Source organism: Lagopus muta, chromosome Z (genome assembly GCF_023343835.1).
Source record: "Lagopus muta isolate bLagMut1 chromosome Z, bLagMut1 primary, whole genome shotgun sequence".
NCBI lineage: Eukaryota > Metazoa > Chordata > Aves > Galliformes > Phasianidae > Lagopus > Lagopus muta.
Genome location: NC_064472.1, coordinates 36417788 through 36434447, shown reverse-complemented (window position 1 = coordinate 36434447; position 16660 = coordinate 36417788).

The following is a 16660-nucleotide window of genomic DNA, read 5'->3' as shown; positions in this document are numbered from 1 at the left end:
GAAAACGCTGATGTTATAAACACCATACGTGTTTCAGAGACTAAAATAACTGGAATTAGTACAATACAAGAACGATGGCTGTTCGGAGTCTACTGTGAGAATAAAGTGTTCAGTATGTCCTTGCTCCATGCTACAACATCACTGTACTGTGAACCACAGATTGCTCAGCTGGTGCCTAAAGAATGTGAAACACAGGGCAACTACCCATGGAATTTTTGAATGATTTTGAGTGATTGCTCTTTGTCCAGCTTGGCATATGATGAAGCAATGTAGAATTCAATTATTTCTCATCCTTTTACAACTATTCTGCAGAGGGTTTCTGGAACTGGCAAATTGGAAATTCAATACAATTATATTTTGTAGAACAAGTTGCATAGTAACAGAAGTCCTTTCAAAATGGTTGAATTTTGCCAATGTAGTAGAAATACTTTGAAAATTTCACACTATTTAGACCAACTGTCACTTTCTAAGAGTTTATTTCATCTGTGCTAAATTTCCTGGTTCATATTTAAAGGTCTGTGCTGTGAGAGAATATATTGTGCATTATTTCAACTAACCGACACCGAATATCAGACTTTACAGTTATCAGAAAAAATGTATCTTCACTCTCACATGTGATTCTAACTCTAATAATCCACAAGAGAATTCCAGCTGAAAACATCACCAGGATGCTTAAATCATGAAATATGCTAAATTGAAGCCTGAATTTTTCGTCTTAACAGAGTTTTAGCCCAGTTTTCTGAATATGATATGCAAATACAATGGAAATACTGGATAAGTTACTGTTATAAATTACATTCATTGTCCTTTTTTAATCTGTGTGCTTTGAGTGCATAAAACACATGCTGCATCTTGTGTCTAGTTTTACACAATGCAGAATGAAAGGCAGTGATCTTTGAAGAGGATTCAGCAGAAGGAAAAATCAGAGTAATAAACAAATTTTTGTAACATCTCACCTGAAATGAAGAGTTTCCTGCAATGAGAATTCTCCAGAATGTCAAATGTTGCTCTGGACAATATCCCTTCTCAGCACTTCTGAGGCAGTATCATAGGCACAATTTCTTTGCAGATATCTTCATTTGGAAAGAACCTGCAAGGAGACAGTTTATATATATTATATATGTTATATATATTATATTAGTTTATTCATACATATATCCCTAAATTAACATTAAACTCTATGAATGAACAAAGCTCTGTGCTCTGTGACCTATGCTTACATAAATGTCATAGGTTAGAACTAAGGAAAGAAATGTTCTCTCTTCTGCCATACATACCTCAACTGACAGCAACACATTTAACTTCAGATATAAACAGGTATCAGAAATTTCTTGATGACTTTTACTGTCACCAACTTGAATAAACAAATTTTTATCTGTATTTACTAAAATACATGTTCATTGTTGCTACCCAAAAATAAGTGACGCAAAACAATCTAGTATTTGCTGTGTAATTTTCAGCTATGCACTACGGTAGAGATCTGGCTTATGATACCAAAAAATGTCACAACTGCTGGTAATTAAAAATGTTATAGCTGACTTGTTATATATAAACATCAAATCTACTTGAAATAATCATAGCAAATAAGTTACAAAAAGTGATAATCACTTTTTTTTTCTACATTAGCAAAACATTATTTAATAATAAGCTAATTCTAGCATATTTGCTTGCGAGAGTACATCCATTTTCTAAACTGTGCATGAGTGCTTTTTATAGACAAGTTTATATAATTCATTGATAAGTCACATGCTAGTCTCCTTTGCTGCTGAATGTATGGTACAAAGAACAGCAAGCTCAAACACTTATATGAGTAGTATCAGTTTACACAAGCATACAAAAACAGAATGAAAAAGAATATGAGGCATCTGGAATAAAGGGCATTTGATCTTAAACCATGGTTTATTGCTCTTCCAAGAAGTTGCAATAATAGACACATTTGCATAATTCCATTACTTGGACATTAGCAATGAGATATGGAGTTTTTCCAGTATAATTCATGATTTTAGAGCCGCATATTTTTAATGTCACTAACTAGTCTTCTGCATAACTCTCTAATGACAGAGGCCAACCTCTCTTGAAAGTGTCAGCCATCTGACTCCTAGCTGTAATACTGCTTTTTCTTTCCCCCTTGAGATCAGCATTGCTGATTCCAAAAACCTTAGCTGCAAGTCTCAAAGCATCATTAATGCAGTAAGAGCTGCAGATAATTACATTTAATGTCACAGGGAAACGCCATGAATGTCTGTCTTTTCTGCCATGTTAAAATCATGATAAAATCAGTGCAACAAACATATCATAATTTCTTATTAAAATCTAAATGGATTACAGAAAAGAGAGTTTGGGTACCTGTTTTCCACCTATCTTAAATAAACTGCATCATTATTTCTATTTCGCACTAGATTTCAGTATAAAATCTTCAATAAGGCTCAATATTTCCATATTGTTTTCAAAGAGGAGCTTAACAAAAGGCCATATAAAATTTGGATAGGTAAATTGGAAGCAAAAAGTGACATCTAAGGAAATAAATTCAATATATGAAAGGCAGCTGTTTGTGAAATCTCTACTTTCTCCCTTTGGTTTTATTTATCACTTACTTATTTGTGATTAATCAGTATTATCCACACAAATCTAAAGATCCAGACTTGTCCATAAGACATCTTAGCTGCATTTTGTACTTTGGACATAATGGAAACTCACATAGTAAATAATATTTCTATCATTCCACAATCCAACTCCATGTAACTAAATTGACTGTCAATTGATTTGTTTGTCAGTTTGGTTTGTTGTTGTTTTGTTGTGCTTTTTGTTTTTTGTTTTTTTCCAGTATTGCTATGATGAAATTTCATGCTTTGAAGTGTTAAAAAAAAATCAAAACTTTTACTGTAAGCAAACATAGTGAATATTAAAAATGTTCCAGACTCTTACACTTCCACTCCATAAACGAATTATTTAAAGTCAGAACACGTGAGATGTTATTTGTGAGCAACAGATACGATTCATTAAGAAAACAACAGCAACAAAAATGTTTTGTTATTATCATCTGGATGTTGATTTATTTGTTCTTGAGAAGCAGGATGACAAAGATTTCAGCTGTAACACACTTTCACTCTGGGCATACTATAAGTATCTGCCAGAGAGAAATACAGAAACTTTAAATCTCTTGTGTAAAAGTTCTGTAAAACATTTAGGTAGCCTTTCAAAAATTACAGGACTTAAATGCTGCTGCTTCTGAAATGTCTTATACTAGAAGCTCAGTATATATATAAATACAGAAATAGATGATGTCAGTGAGAGATATCAAGCTGAAAAAAAGTGTAATTATTACTATAAATATCATAGTTCTACCCTGGAAAAGGCTCAGAATAAGGAAATCTAAAGGCAAACTTAGAAATGGCTCTGACATGGAGAATGTGTAGCGGGTCAGAAAGGTGAAGGCAAGGCTCAACTATAAGCAACTTCTGAGTAACAAAAGAATTCACTCAAAAGTCATACAATTCATTATTTAGTTACTTGGAGCTAGTTAATCTAGTGCGACCTAATCAAAGAAGAACAGCAGTGACTTAAATATTTCATCTGTATTGCAGCATTTCTATGTCTTCATGTATAATTCTTGTTGACTTCCTTCACTGGGCTTTATATTTTCCTATATGAACGACTGTCAAGAGGTATTTAAAAAAGCTGACTATAATATATATAAGAAGCAATTTTAAATATTTATGCCTTGCTATAATTTAAATTTCATTCTCTTGCAATATTTACTAATTTTATAAATATTAGTTAAGAATTACAGTTAAAAAAAGTTGGTGTAAACCAGTAATTTGTAATTTAATTACCATACTTCAATACAGATATTTAAGATATTTTATCTGATCTTTGATCTTGCAATTCACCTTTTTTAAAAAATGGATTTTTTTTTTTTTTGAGCTGAAATGTGTTTTTTAGACGTCAAGTGCATAGATCATGATGAAAGTAATTTCTCCTATTTATTTCTATGGAAACTACTACAGAAAAAAAAGCACACTAACAGTTTGATAGAACAAATTTTCAGTGACAAAACAGTACTTTTCAACACAGTCACCACAAATGCTTCTGCATTTTCACCAGTGATAAATAAGAGCCCACATCCTGCACTTACAAAATTCTGCATGGCTGTCCGGAAATTGACTTGTATTTCATGTCACTGTTGTTACTGCTAAAATGTACAAGCCATTGCCGTGAGGCTCATGTCCACTGTTTGGTCACCAGAAACATCCAGCAAGAGTTGATGAACGCCAATCGGTACGATGTTTTCCACATCAAGGAATTCAATAATACATGTTTGCTTCACATGTACTTCCATATCAGACACCATTTTGTCAGACTGACTCTCTGCTGTTATCAGTTTTACAGCAACAAAATGTAATGGAATATTATTGGAAAGGCTCAGCCTTTACTGCCACATCAACATCCACCTCTGATGTCATGGGCCAACATAGTAAAACAGGAGGCAGCCTTCACATAAACATATAAACATTATATAATATCATGCATCCTATTAGTGACTCAGTCAATTTTTCTTTTTCCCAGTGATGTGATTCAACTACTCTATGTATTACAACAATTCTAAAACAACAAAATTTCTGTTGTCTACTATTACCTAGCAGTACATATTTCACTCAGCTGTATATCTTTGGTTTCCTCCTTACAGAATATTAAATGGAAGTCTTGAGACAGGAGGAAATGGAAGAGGTCTGTAACCACTTACATACAGTCTTCAGGAATCAAAAGTAATCATATTAATTTCTTGAAATACATAGGTCGTATTATAAATTATATGTTTCTGGAGAGAAACTAGTGTTATTTAAAGCATAGGTACTAAAAAACAGGGAAAAAAAATGGGAAAGTCACCCTTATATGAAATAAGTAACTAACATTCATCACAAGTAAAACAATTTTCACATCATAACACTAAATCTTTAAAAAAAAAAATAAAAAAATAATTAAAAAAAAAGAGCTGCAAAAAGAAAAAAGCAACAGGTTACCAATCTTTTTTCACATGAATCTTTCAGAAATTCTTTATGTACCGGTCTCATTTCTGAGGATGCTTCACAAAATATTTTGTAAAACGTTTCAAAAGTCAGAATTTAAGAAACGTAAGCAAGGTCAAGCTGTGTGGAAGGACTACACAGATACTATTCTCTACTGTAGAGAGAAATTTGTTCAGTCAAAGCTCAGAGTTGAAGCTGACCAGTACTGTGGGAGATAATGAAATGTGTTTTTTTTTAAATATGTTAGCAGCAATAACAGGTGCAGGCATAACAGTATTCTGTTACTTGTTTGGGATGATCACTTCCGGTATATGAGCGTTTCAGAAACAGACGTTTAATGTTTTCAACATCAGTGATGGTATCTGGGACCCCTGAAGCCCCAAGCTGGAAGGTTGTGATATGAAAATTACAAACTCCCAGCCAAACCCAACTTCTGTGGAATTTACTCCTCCAGCAAGATGCATAAAAGTCCATGAGACCTGTTGAGATTCATTTCAAGGTACTCAAAGAGTGGGCCAATGTCATCACAAGACATCTCTCAACCATTTTTCAATGACTTGGGGACTTTGAGAAGTTCTTGTTAACTGGAGGCTGGCAAATATTACTTCACTTTTCAAAAAGGGGAGTAAAGAAGATCTTGGTAATACAGACCTGTCAATCTCAGTTAAGTGCCTTGAAATATGGAGAAATTATTCTGTGAATTACTGAAAATGCCTGAAATTCAATGCAGTCATTGGTCACATCCAACACATTTACAAGGAAAGATATGTTTAACACTTTTATAACAATGTTACTCACCTAGAAGACCACAAAATGATAGTTGTTGTAATCTTGTTTTGATTTCAGAAAAGCTTTTGATATTGTTCCTCATAGCATACTTCTAGACAAAATGTCCAACATACACAATGCATTGGCTGATAGGTCAGGCTCAAAGAGTTTTAGCAAATGGGGTTGTATCATGCTGCCAATCACTAATGAGGCTCCACAGGTCTCCATTTTATATGCAATTCTCTTCAGCACTTTCATAGATTACTTTGATGCAGGACTCAAATTTCTACTGGATAAGTTTTCAGGTGAAACTAAACTAGGAGGAGCCATTTATTTCCTTGAGGGTAGAGAAGTCGTGCAGAATGATTTTGGAAAAGTAGAGGGCTGGGCAATCACAAACCATACAGTGTTCAACAAGACCAAGTTCTGGATTCTGTACTTAGCACAGATTAGCTTTGGATAAGTGTGCAGACAGGGAAATGAGATGTTAGAGCACTGCAGAAAGGGAAATATGGGTTCTGGTTTACAGAATGTTTAATGTGATTGAACGGTGTGCTCTGGTAGCCAAAAGGGCCAGTTGTACTCTGGGGTGCATCAGGCCCAGTGCTGTCAGTGGATAAGGGAAGGAACTGTGCAGCTCCACCTTAACCACTGATTTAATTTTGGACACCATAATATATAAAGGATGCAGAAATTTGGAGACCATCCAAAGGAGGTAACAAAAGTGATGAAGGGTCTGGAGGCCCAAATATATGAAGGGTAGTGGATGTCTCTTGGTTTGTTCAGTCCAGAGCAGAGGAGGCTGAGGAAGGCTGCATGGCATCCTACTGCTTCTCTCAAGGGGATCAGTGGGACAGCACTGATCTCTTCTCTCTGGTGACACCGACAGGACCTAAGGAAATCAAATTTATGTGCATCAGGGGAAGGTCATGTTGGGTGTTAGGAAGAGGTTCCTTATGAGAGAGAAGTCGGGCTTTGGAACAGTCCCCCCATGGTAGTGCTCTTGGCACAGGCATACTGGAGTTCAGGAAGCTTTGAATCAATACCTCAGATATAGTTTAATTGAGGGCGTTGCTGTGCGGAGCCAAGAGTTAGAGTCAATGTGCCTGTGGGCCTTTTGCAAGGAGATTCTTTGATTCTACAGTTCTAAGTAAAATGAATAAATAGATGAATGAATGAATGAATGAATGAACTAATGAATGAATGAACAAATGAATGAATGTATGAATGAAAGTACATTGTCTATCTTGATGTGAAACTTCTGAACCCTTTGAAAGCTCATTACTTTACTTAGACAAAAACAGGTAAGGATGAAGGTTTTGCCATTTTCTGTAGTCCTAACACCCAAATTTTGCAAGCAAATGCACTGCTTTGTGCAGCAATACTCAGAGATCATGTCAATAAGATCAAATAAGAGATTAGCATCTGCTTAAGAGATTTCAGTGTTATCACCACAAATGTGAATAATAAAGTCAGTTTTTTGGTTTTATATTATGGTTCTACCTAGAAAGTGTAGTTTAACAATGTAACTATTCTCAGATGTACAATGGAACTACTTGTGAAAGCAAAGTTTATACTGCTCTTCACTTTTCCTCATTCCTGGAGAAATATTCCAAAGTTCAAACACTGTGTTCTCCACTTCACGTACACTGGTTTTCATTAGATATTTCTCTTACATACAGGTTTTCATTAGATATTTCTCTAACATCTTACATTATTATTTTGCAGAAATTCAGACTCTCTGGATACAGTTGAGAGTTCACATATACTGGTAGACACTGTGAAAAATAAATAACTTACTGATTTTACTCCCAGTGTGCTTTGATCAGAGAAAGTTAGGCATATTATGCAATAAACAAAATTTTAGGATGTATCTTCCTGAAATTGTTTTAGTAAATATTATGAAAAAATGCACCTTTGAACGTTACTAATTTTGAACTAAGAGCAATGATAATGAAACAGTGAGAGAAAAGTAGCAAAGTAATGTGCTAGAATGTGCAGTAATATGTCATTCTGATGCACTAACATAAAAACAACATACTGAAAAAGTAATTATAAGCTGTTAAAGTCGTTTCATTTCATTTATACGTTAGAACAAGGAGTATGTTTTAAATAACTTTTTATTTTTCTCTGTCTGTCTCCAATTCTTTCCTCCATTTCATTGCCAGCTTTCTGTTTTATTTTTCAAGATTAGTTTTATTAGAAGAATTAGTTTCAAGACATAGGAGTAAGGTGATGATTATGTCATTGAGTCGTGCAATGATCTTTATAAGAGAGTCTAAGTAAATCGGTTATTAATAGTTTTGACTGCCACCTTTCTCTGAAATAAGTAAGTGACTAGAAAATTGGTATCAGAAATTAATTAATTAATTAATTAAGGAAAAAGGAAAAAGAAAAAAAATATGGAAGGTATGGCACTATAATATGTGACAAATAGAAGTGCAGATGCTCAGGGAAAATATTAAGCAGAAAACCAAGATGAACAAAAGAGAGAGAAAGTGAAAGAATAACAAAATTAAAGAAGCATGCGGTGAATTCACTGCTTTCAATCAGGAAAATAATTTTGAATCAGGCTCTGGAATGAGTAGAAATCTAGTCAGAGGGATAACGGAGAAAGGTGAGAGTCTCACTTTCCATGAGAGCGACCTTTCAGTGACTATATGCACTGGTCAAGTCTCCTGCCACTTCAGCTGGATAGTCTATATTATCTACCTCAGTGCTGTCCAGTACCTCACCTAGACGGTGCTCCAGAAGGTAAAGGCAGAAATGCAGACCTCAGATGGCAGGACATGCATGGAGCCTTCTTCAGGTGTAGGATCAAGCAGCAGAGTCTCATATTACAGATGCCACTGAAAGACTACCAAGGCTAGTACAAATCACTTATCATTTGCTTCTGTTTTTTTCATGTGGGAATCAATGATAAAACCAGAAGCCTAAGGTATATCAATAAGGACCACAGAGCCCTGCAAGCAGCCGGAAGATACTCTTGGGCATTAGCTGTGTTCTCTTTGACCCTTCTGATCAAAGGAATGAATATTGACAGGACCTCTTAAATATGACAGATGAATGCCTGGCTATGGTCCTGGAGACCTGGAAAAGAATTTGTCTACATAGATGTCACTTTTTATGATTTTTTTGTTATGATGTTTTCCACACCATAACATTATGTAGTGCACTAAAAGAGTTAATGCTCTAGGACCATGGATTGTCAATAGTTCCACATACCTGGTTCTCAGAAGAGAAGAACTACATATTACATACCCCAGAGGACTTTGTGTTGTTCTGCTTCCATTTTCCACTCAGAGAGATAAAACTGTTCACAGATCACAAGATGACCCTCTGTTTTCCCCTTCTGCTTGGCAGCATGTCTGCTCCTTAGATCATCTCACCCTCAGCATTAGAGTAAGGCCTTTGGTTTTCTGACACTCTCAATTTATTTGACTTATTAGCTTTAATTCCAATTATATTGTATTATGTAGTAATAAATTTTGTTGTCTTGTACTCTGATATTTTATTTAGTAAATCAGATTTCCTCCTCAGATCGTTGCCACCGTTTTGTTTCAGGCCCATCTCTCTGCCCTTTCCAACTTTTTTTCCTCTCCCTCTCCCAGGGGGTGGGTTCACCCCATTAGTCACAGAACTGGGCCAAAGTGGTCCATAAACTGTTAACAATAGACCATTAAACTCTGTTTGAAAAATCCAATCTAGTGGATTCATATGGAGTCCAACCATCAGAAGAGGAAAAGAACATCTTTAGTTACAGGCTTGTCAAGATTGCAGTGAAAGCTTTAAATTAAAGCTGCCAGTTGAAACCAGTGTCAGAAGTGGCTGCCTGAGATAAGATAAACAGCCAAGTTCAGTGAGAAAACACCTGAAGAGCATCACAAATGAATGCCAGTCAGTAAATCTGTTTCTTTAGGAGGCAACTTTAAAGAGGCAACTTTAGTGCCTCTACACAAATGGACATAACATGGGACATAACCAAGAGGAAACAGAATTCTTAGCTCCTTCTAAAAGCTATGATATTGTAGTCCTCACTGAGATTTGATGGGAAGTGTTGCACAACTGGAGTATTGAAATCAATGTCTGCAGGCTCTTCAAGAGTGATATCCAGGAAAATGTTCATTCTACTGCATCTTATGATGGTGAAGGCAATGGGGAGACTAAAGTTAAATACTTTAAAGAAATTAAGGAGTTATCCTCCAAGAAAGGTGACAAGACCCGCTGCAGAGATGAAGTGCCTTTACATCAGCACATACAGCTTGGGAAACAAACAGGAGGAGTTGGAAGCCACTGCATTTCTGGGAAACCACAACAGAAGGCTGTCTAAGCAAGACTGGATCTGTTTTTCACCAGCACTAGTGAATTGATTGGTGACATCAGGATTGGAGGCTGCTTGGGCTGAAGTGGCCATGCAGTGTCGGAGTTCAAACTCTTCAGTCATGTTAGAGAGATAGTAAAATCAGGAAGCTTAATTTTAGGGAGGCCAAATTCCAGCTCTTCAGCAATTTCATCTACATAACCACTTGGGAATCTGTCCTCAAGGACAAGGTTGTGGAACATCTTTAGAGAAGCTTTCCTTAGGTCACAAGAGTTTTCCATCTCCAGGTGTAGGAAGTTTGGAAAGGAAGTCAAGAGATCGGCATGGCTGAAATGAGACCTACTGGTCAAACTGGAGAGCATGAAGAAAACACAGTGAAAGCAGGGACGTGCAACCTGGGAGGAGTGCAAGGATGCATTTCATTGTGCAGGGATGGGGCCAGGAAGGCCAAGGTCCATCTGGAACTGGACTTGGCAAGAGGCATGAAGAGGGATAAGAAAGTCTTCTATAGATACATCAACTGGAAAAGGAAAGTCCAGGAGGACACACCCTACCTAGTCAGTGGTGCAGGCAGTCTTGTAACAAGAGACAAGGAGGACACTGAGATTTCAGTAACTTTTTGTCTCAGCAGCCACTAGTGTCTGCTCTCCACACATGTCTCAAGTGGATGGTTTAGAGTGTGAGAACTGAGGGAGCATTGCACTGTGAGAAAAGCTCAGGACCACAACCAATTTTTGGTTCTTAACATCAGTAAGTCTATGGGTCCTGATGAGATGCTTTCCACAGTCCCTCAGTTTCAGAAAAAAAAAAAAAAAAAAGATAATCACTTAAAAAAAAAAAAAAAAAAAAAAAAAAAAAAAAAAAAAGGAGTTACAAGTAGTAACTCAAATAAATGGGAAAGAAAAAAAAAAAAAAAATTGCTGACTGTGCTGCTAACTATAGTGCCCAGAAAGAGAATTCTCCCTCGTCACTCAGAATCAGAAACCTCAATGGAAATACTGGAGACTTGTGGGAACTTTAATCTGTCTCTGCTCAGTGTATTTCTCTTCATGTCTGAGAACAGCTGAGACTGCCAAGAGTTAGGACCTAGCAAGTGCAGCTTCCTGGCACTGTGTTCCAGTACTAAACAGCTTGTCACATGATGACATGATGTGGAATACTGATAAAACCAGGACATGTCAATAAGTATGCAGGTGACACCAAGCTTTATGGTGTGGTTGATATGCTGAGGAGCAGGACATCATCTAGAGGGACAGACAGGTTTGAGAAATGGGCTCAGACGAGCCTCATGAAGTTCAGCAAAATCAGGTACTAGGTCTTGCGCCCAGATTGAAGCAACCTTCCCCCTTGCCCTCACAAGTTGGGGGACATGGGTGTACTGGTAGATGGGAAGCTGGACTTGAGTCACTAATGTGCTCTTGCATCCCTGAAAGCCAAATATACTATGAGCCACAGCAAAAGAAACATGGCCAGCAGGGTGAGGAAGGAAATTCTGCCCCTCTGCTCTGTGCTGGTGAAGCCTCATCAAGAGTACTGCAACCAGATGTGGAGTTCTCAGTACAGGAGAGAGATGGACATGTTAGAGCTCATCCAGAGGAGGACCACAAAAATTATTCGGGACACGAAATGCCTCTCTGAGAAGGACAGGATGACAGAGCTCAGGCTGTTCAGCGTGGAGAACGGCAGGCTCTAGTGAGACCTCATAAAAGCCTTTAAGTATTTAAAAGAGGGCCTATAAGAAAGAAGGGGACAGACTCTTTAGCAGAGTCTGTTATGACAGGACAAGAGGAAATGTTTTCAAACCAAAAGAGGGATGACTTAGATTGGATATAATGAATAATTTTTTTATAATAAGCTTGATGAAACACTGAAACAGATTGCCCAGACAGCTGATGGATACCCTGTCCATGGAGACATTCAAAGTCAGGCTGGGTAAAGCACTGAGAAGCCTGATGGAGCTGCAGGCATCCCTGTTCATTGCATGGGAGTTAGAGTAGATGACCTTCAAAGGCTTTTTCTATCTCAAGTGTTTCTATAATTCTACAATTCTATGATAAGCACGGGAGGAATAACCCTCTGGATTAAGAACAGTCTTGACAGTGTTCAGCTTAGTTATAGAGATGGAAAAGCCAACAGTCTCTGGATAAGAGTTTGGAAAAATATCAACAAATTATATATTATGTCTAGGCTATTTTAGAGCATCCAATCGTAATGAAAAAGAAAATGAATTATTCTGTTGGCATCTAGAAGAGCTATCGAAGAAACAGCCTAATAGATTTCTGCAAAGTGTGAAGATAATTTCCTGACAGAGGTGGCATAGGAAATGACTAGGTAAGGTGCTCCACTTCATTTGTTGTTAATTGGGAAGGTCTCATGGATGATATGGTGGAGGCTGTCTTGGTCACAGTGACCACACACAAAAATAAAAAAATAGAATTCTTGATCCTTGTGGAAGCTAGGAGAGCAATGAACAGAACTGCTGGTTTGAATTTTCAGAGGACACATTTAGAGACATGAATGATAGACTTCCTTGGGAAATATTTCTAAAGAGTAAATAGATCAGGAAGATTGTACATTTCATGCTTTAAGACTGAAATCTTGCCCAAAAGATGAACATCTCTGTACCAGAAGGCAAACAGGAAAACTGGGCAGAGACAGGGAGGGGGCTTCTGAACAGAAACTGACTGAACAGAGAGCTCCTTCTGGAACTCAGGAGAGTTAAGGACCTTTGGAAGATGTACACTGAAGAAGAGTACAAAGATGCTGTGAGGTTGTAAAGGGAGAAAACTGGGAGGGCCAAAGTCCAGTTACAACTTCAGTAAAGGACAATAAAAAACACTTGTTTTATATATATTTGTATATAAACAAGAAAAGAAGGACTAAAAAGAATCTTGATCCTTTATCGGATGCAAGGGGAAACAGGGAAAAGAGATGAAGAGGAAGTTGATGTGCTCATTTCTCAGTTTCATTAAACAAAGTTGAGTATTATTTAGAAAGCAATATTATCTCTGAGTATAAATCACTAGTCAGATAAAAAGAATGAGTTCCTCAAATAATTGCTCTAAATTAGGAAATATTCCAGAATAAGGTGTATGTGTATAAAAATGTTACAAAGGCTCAGAATTTATCTCTTGTACAGGAGAAAGTATTTAAATTTATTTATACTGATCGTAAAAGAGAATTTGTATGGAAGAATCTCACAGTGAGGCCTAAGAAGGCCTGGAAGGTAAAGTTATACAAATGGGTAGAAAACATACAATGAGGTGCAAGTTCTTCATAGTTAGCATAATCAAGCGTACTGATAATTACAGCAGGAACCTGATAGACTCTTCTAAGTAGCAAAACTTAACTCAGAGCTACCTGTCTTTCTAAATTATAAGTTTTGTATCCCGATGAAGTTATAGACTTGATGTGGAGCACACTGGGTGAAGTTCCCTGGCCCGTGTTATGCATGAGGTCAAACAGGATGACCATGATGGTCTGTTTAATCCTTGCATTGTACAACTGTATGAAAATTCAATCATTAATTTGTCTGTCATGCCAGATTTATACCCTCAAACTCCTCTTTATACCTGTCACTTGCTCCTCATTTATTTATTTATTTAGAAATTTTTTTCCCTGGCTTTTTTTTTTTTTTCTTTTTTTTTTTTGGTTACTTGATTGTACAGAATGGTCATTAACTGTGATGCAAACGCCAATGTTTCCATGGAAACCCCTGTCCACTACAGAATATACTACAGCAATTTTTGAACCATTTGTCCATTTGATTAATTATGTCTTTGTGCTGAAGGCGGCTTGGCTTGATTGTCTCATCATGTATTAGAGAAGCTACTGCTCTAACAAATGGAGCTATTGTTTTGGGTCTATTCATCTTGGTACATCCCTGAGAGCTGATAGACATTTCAACAAAATGACTGTCCCTTAATGAGCTGCAGCTTGTCAGAACTGTTTAGGGCTTCATGCTAGGCACCGACCACTGTCATGACAGCTTCAGTTATTATGGCGATGAGTAGAATGCCTATAAAAGAGTCTATAGAAGCAAATGACCCTGGTTTTGATATTACATAGATTGTAATTATCAGCTATATATACACGATATGATAGATTCATGATAGATTCCAAAGCTTTGAGACAGTTTTCTGATGAACTAGCTACTTGTTCAGGCACAAAGTAAGAAGAAATAAAATACTTCCCCTAACATTTCTAGTTGTTGTTAAGTAAAAACAGAAAACAACCCACAAAACAAACCAAAAAAGATTCTCACAGAAAATATTAGCTAGTAATTGTTTGCAGTTTTGCTTTCTTTTTAAACCACAGACATTTCAGCATTCTGTGGTGAGGTAGTTTCGATACCTATCATAATTTTTCAGTACATTTATTTCCCATATTACTCGATTGAAAATTTAAAAGAAATATGAAAAAAAAAGGAGAAAATATGCATGGCATAGAAGAGAAATAGATAGGTTTTTTTTCTATCCAATTATTACATAAATCAATACTCCAGCCCTTGCTCAGTCAGCTCCCATCAACATTTTTGTAATTTTAATGGACATGTCTGTCAATGTGTTTACATTAGTGAATATCCAGCTTGAAACGTAAGCAGCTTTGCCAGCATGAGATTGTTTCAGACACATACTCACTTATTTCTGGCAACAGGTTTCACATATTTTAAATAATAATAGTGGAAATACCAGAAAACTATATTATTTTCCACAATAGCCTATAATTTCACCTAAAGGTATATGTACTTCTCAAAGGAGAAAATGGAAAGCCAGCCTGAGTCAACAGAACAAGAAGTATATTTCTAACTAGAAGTTAATTACAAAAATCAAGATAGACTTTCTACATATTTTTAAAATGTAGATTTATGATTTCCATTCTTAGATGTTCCATTTAGTGAACAAGCATGAAGAGTCAGTGTATGTGACATTTGCTTTAAATATTTCTTAGTGCAGAATAAGTGATTAAGTTGTGCCCCTAATAATCACAGATGGAAGTCAGCACCCTGTAGCTACCAACAGCCACATTTAATCAGTTAATAACTGTGGATTAAACTTAATTCAGATTAATTTGTATTAGTATAGAATTTGTAACTCAATTGCTTTCATATTAATTTACATGTAGTCTAGACATGACATCATGTTGACTCTTTGTTTGGCCCAAACACTAATTATGAACCTTGCAGCTAATGGATGCAAAACTTCCAGTTTAAAAACAAAATAGGATTTCTGTCTACACTGTACTTACGACAGCTCAATATTACAATTTAGAGTTGCAGGCTTAGCATTGCCTGGGAATATCACTTCTTCATTCGCACTTCAGCCTCCTTAAACAAAGCGTGTTGTTCCTAAATGAAGAATGTGGCTGTTGGAAAAGGAAGTTACTATCATCCATCAAAAATTGTTAGCCTCAAATTCTTCTGGGAAAAACACAATGAGGAAATAAAAAAGGTTAAAGTAAAGGAAAAAAAAAAAATCCCGCTAACAATAATAACTGCTGTGGTGCAAATTGGACTGAACCACTGTCAAGGTTATTTTATCATTTATAATTGCAGTTTCTGAGGGTTCTTTCACATGAACTTGAGTTCAGTTTTTATTTCTTCTGACAGCATCTGATTCATTCATTTTCAAACCACACTTACAAATATAAGAAAAATAGTTTAAAACACACTTGTATTCTACGTAGGTCACTCTGAAAGTAATGCATCCTATTTATTACTGTAACTGATGCAAAGAACTCAATAGCAATATTTGATAGGGCAAATTCTCAGCAACAAAATACTACTTACCAATGTAATAACCACCACTAGCTATGCATTTTCACCAGCAATGAATAAAAGTATGCACACTGCACTCAAGAATACTTGCTGTCTTAAACTTAGTTTGCATTTGTCTGTCCTGTTGCTGTAGCCACTGCAGAAATGCACCACCCACTGCCTCACTGTGTCTCACTGGAGTGTTTGGTCTCCGGAAACATTCAGCAACAGTCAGTGAATGACAGTGGGTTCCATTTTTCCATATGGAGGAATTCAGTTCCACACTTTTTCTTCATGTGCACTTCCATGTCAGACACCATTTTGACAGACTGCCCCTCTGGTGCTATCTGTCATTGGCAGGAAGCTTCAACCTCTACTGCCATACCAACAACATCCACCGCTGATGTCTTGGGCCAACAATAAAATAGGAGACAGTACTTTCAAAGCATTTCTGTCCATATACTAGTTACGTAAGATGTGCACATATCACATGGTTGCATATGCCCCAAGACTGCATATAAATGTGGAAATATATGTTTATAAATCTTAAACATTTCTTTTTACCTATATTTACATACTCACACACAACCTTGGAACATGCATGCGTGTGTGTGTTACATATATATGCAAATAGATAATCATATATGTATATGATCATATTATATACACACATATATATTACACACATACATATATAAACACATATACATATATATATATGTAATAATGCATTAGCTAAGGTATGCTTTATAGATAATATACTTTAATATTTTTTTTTATATTTGTTAG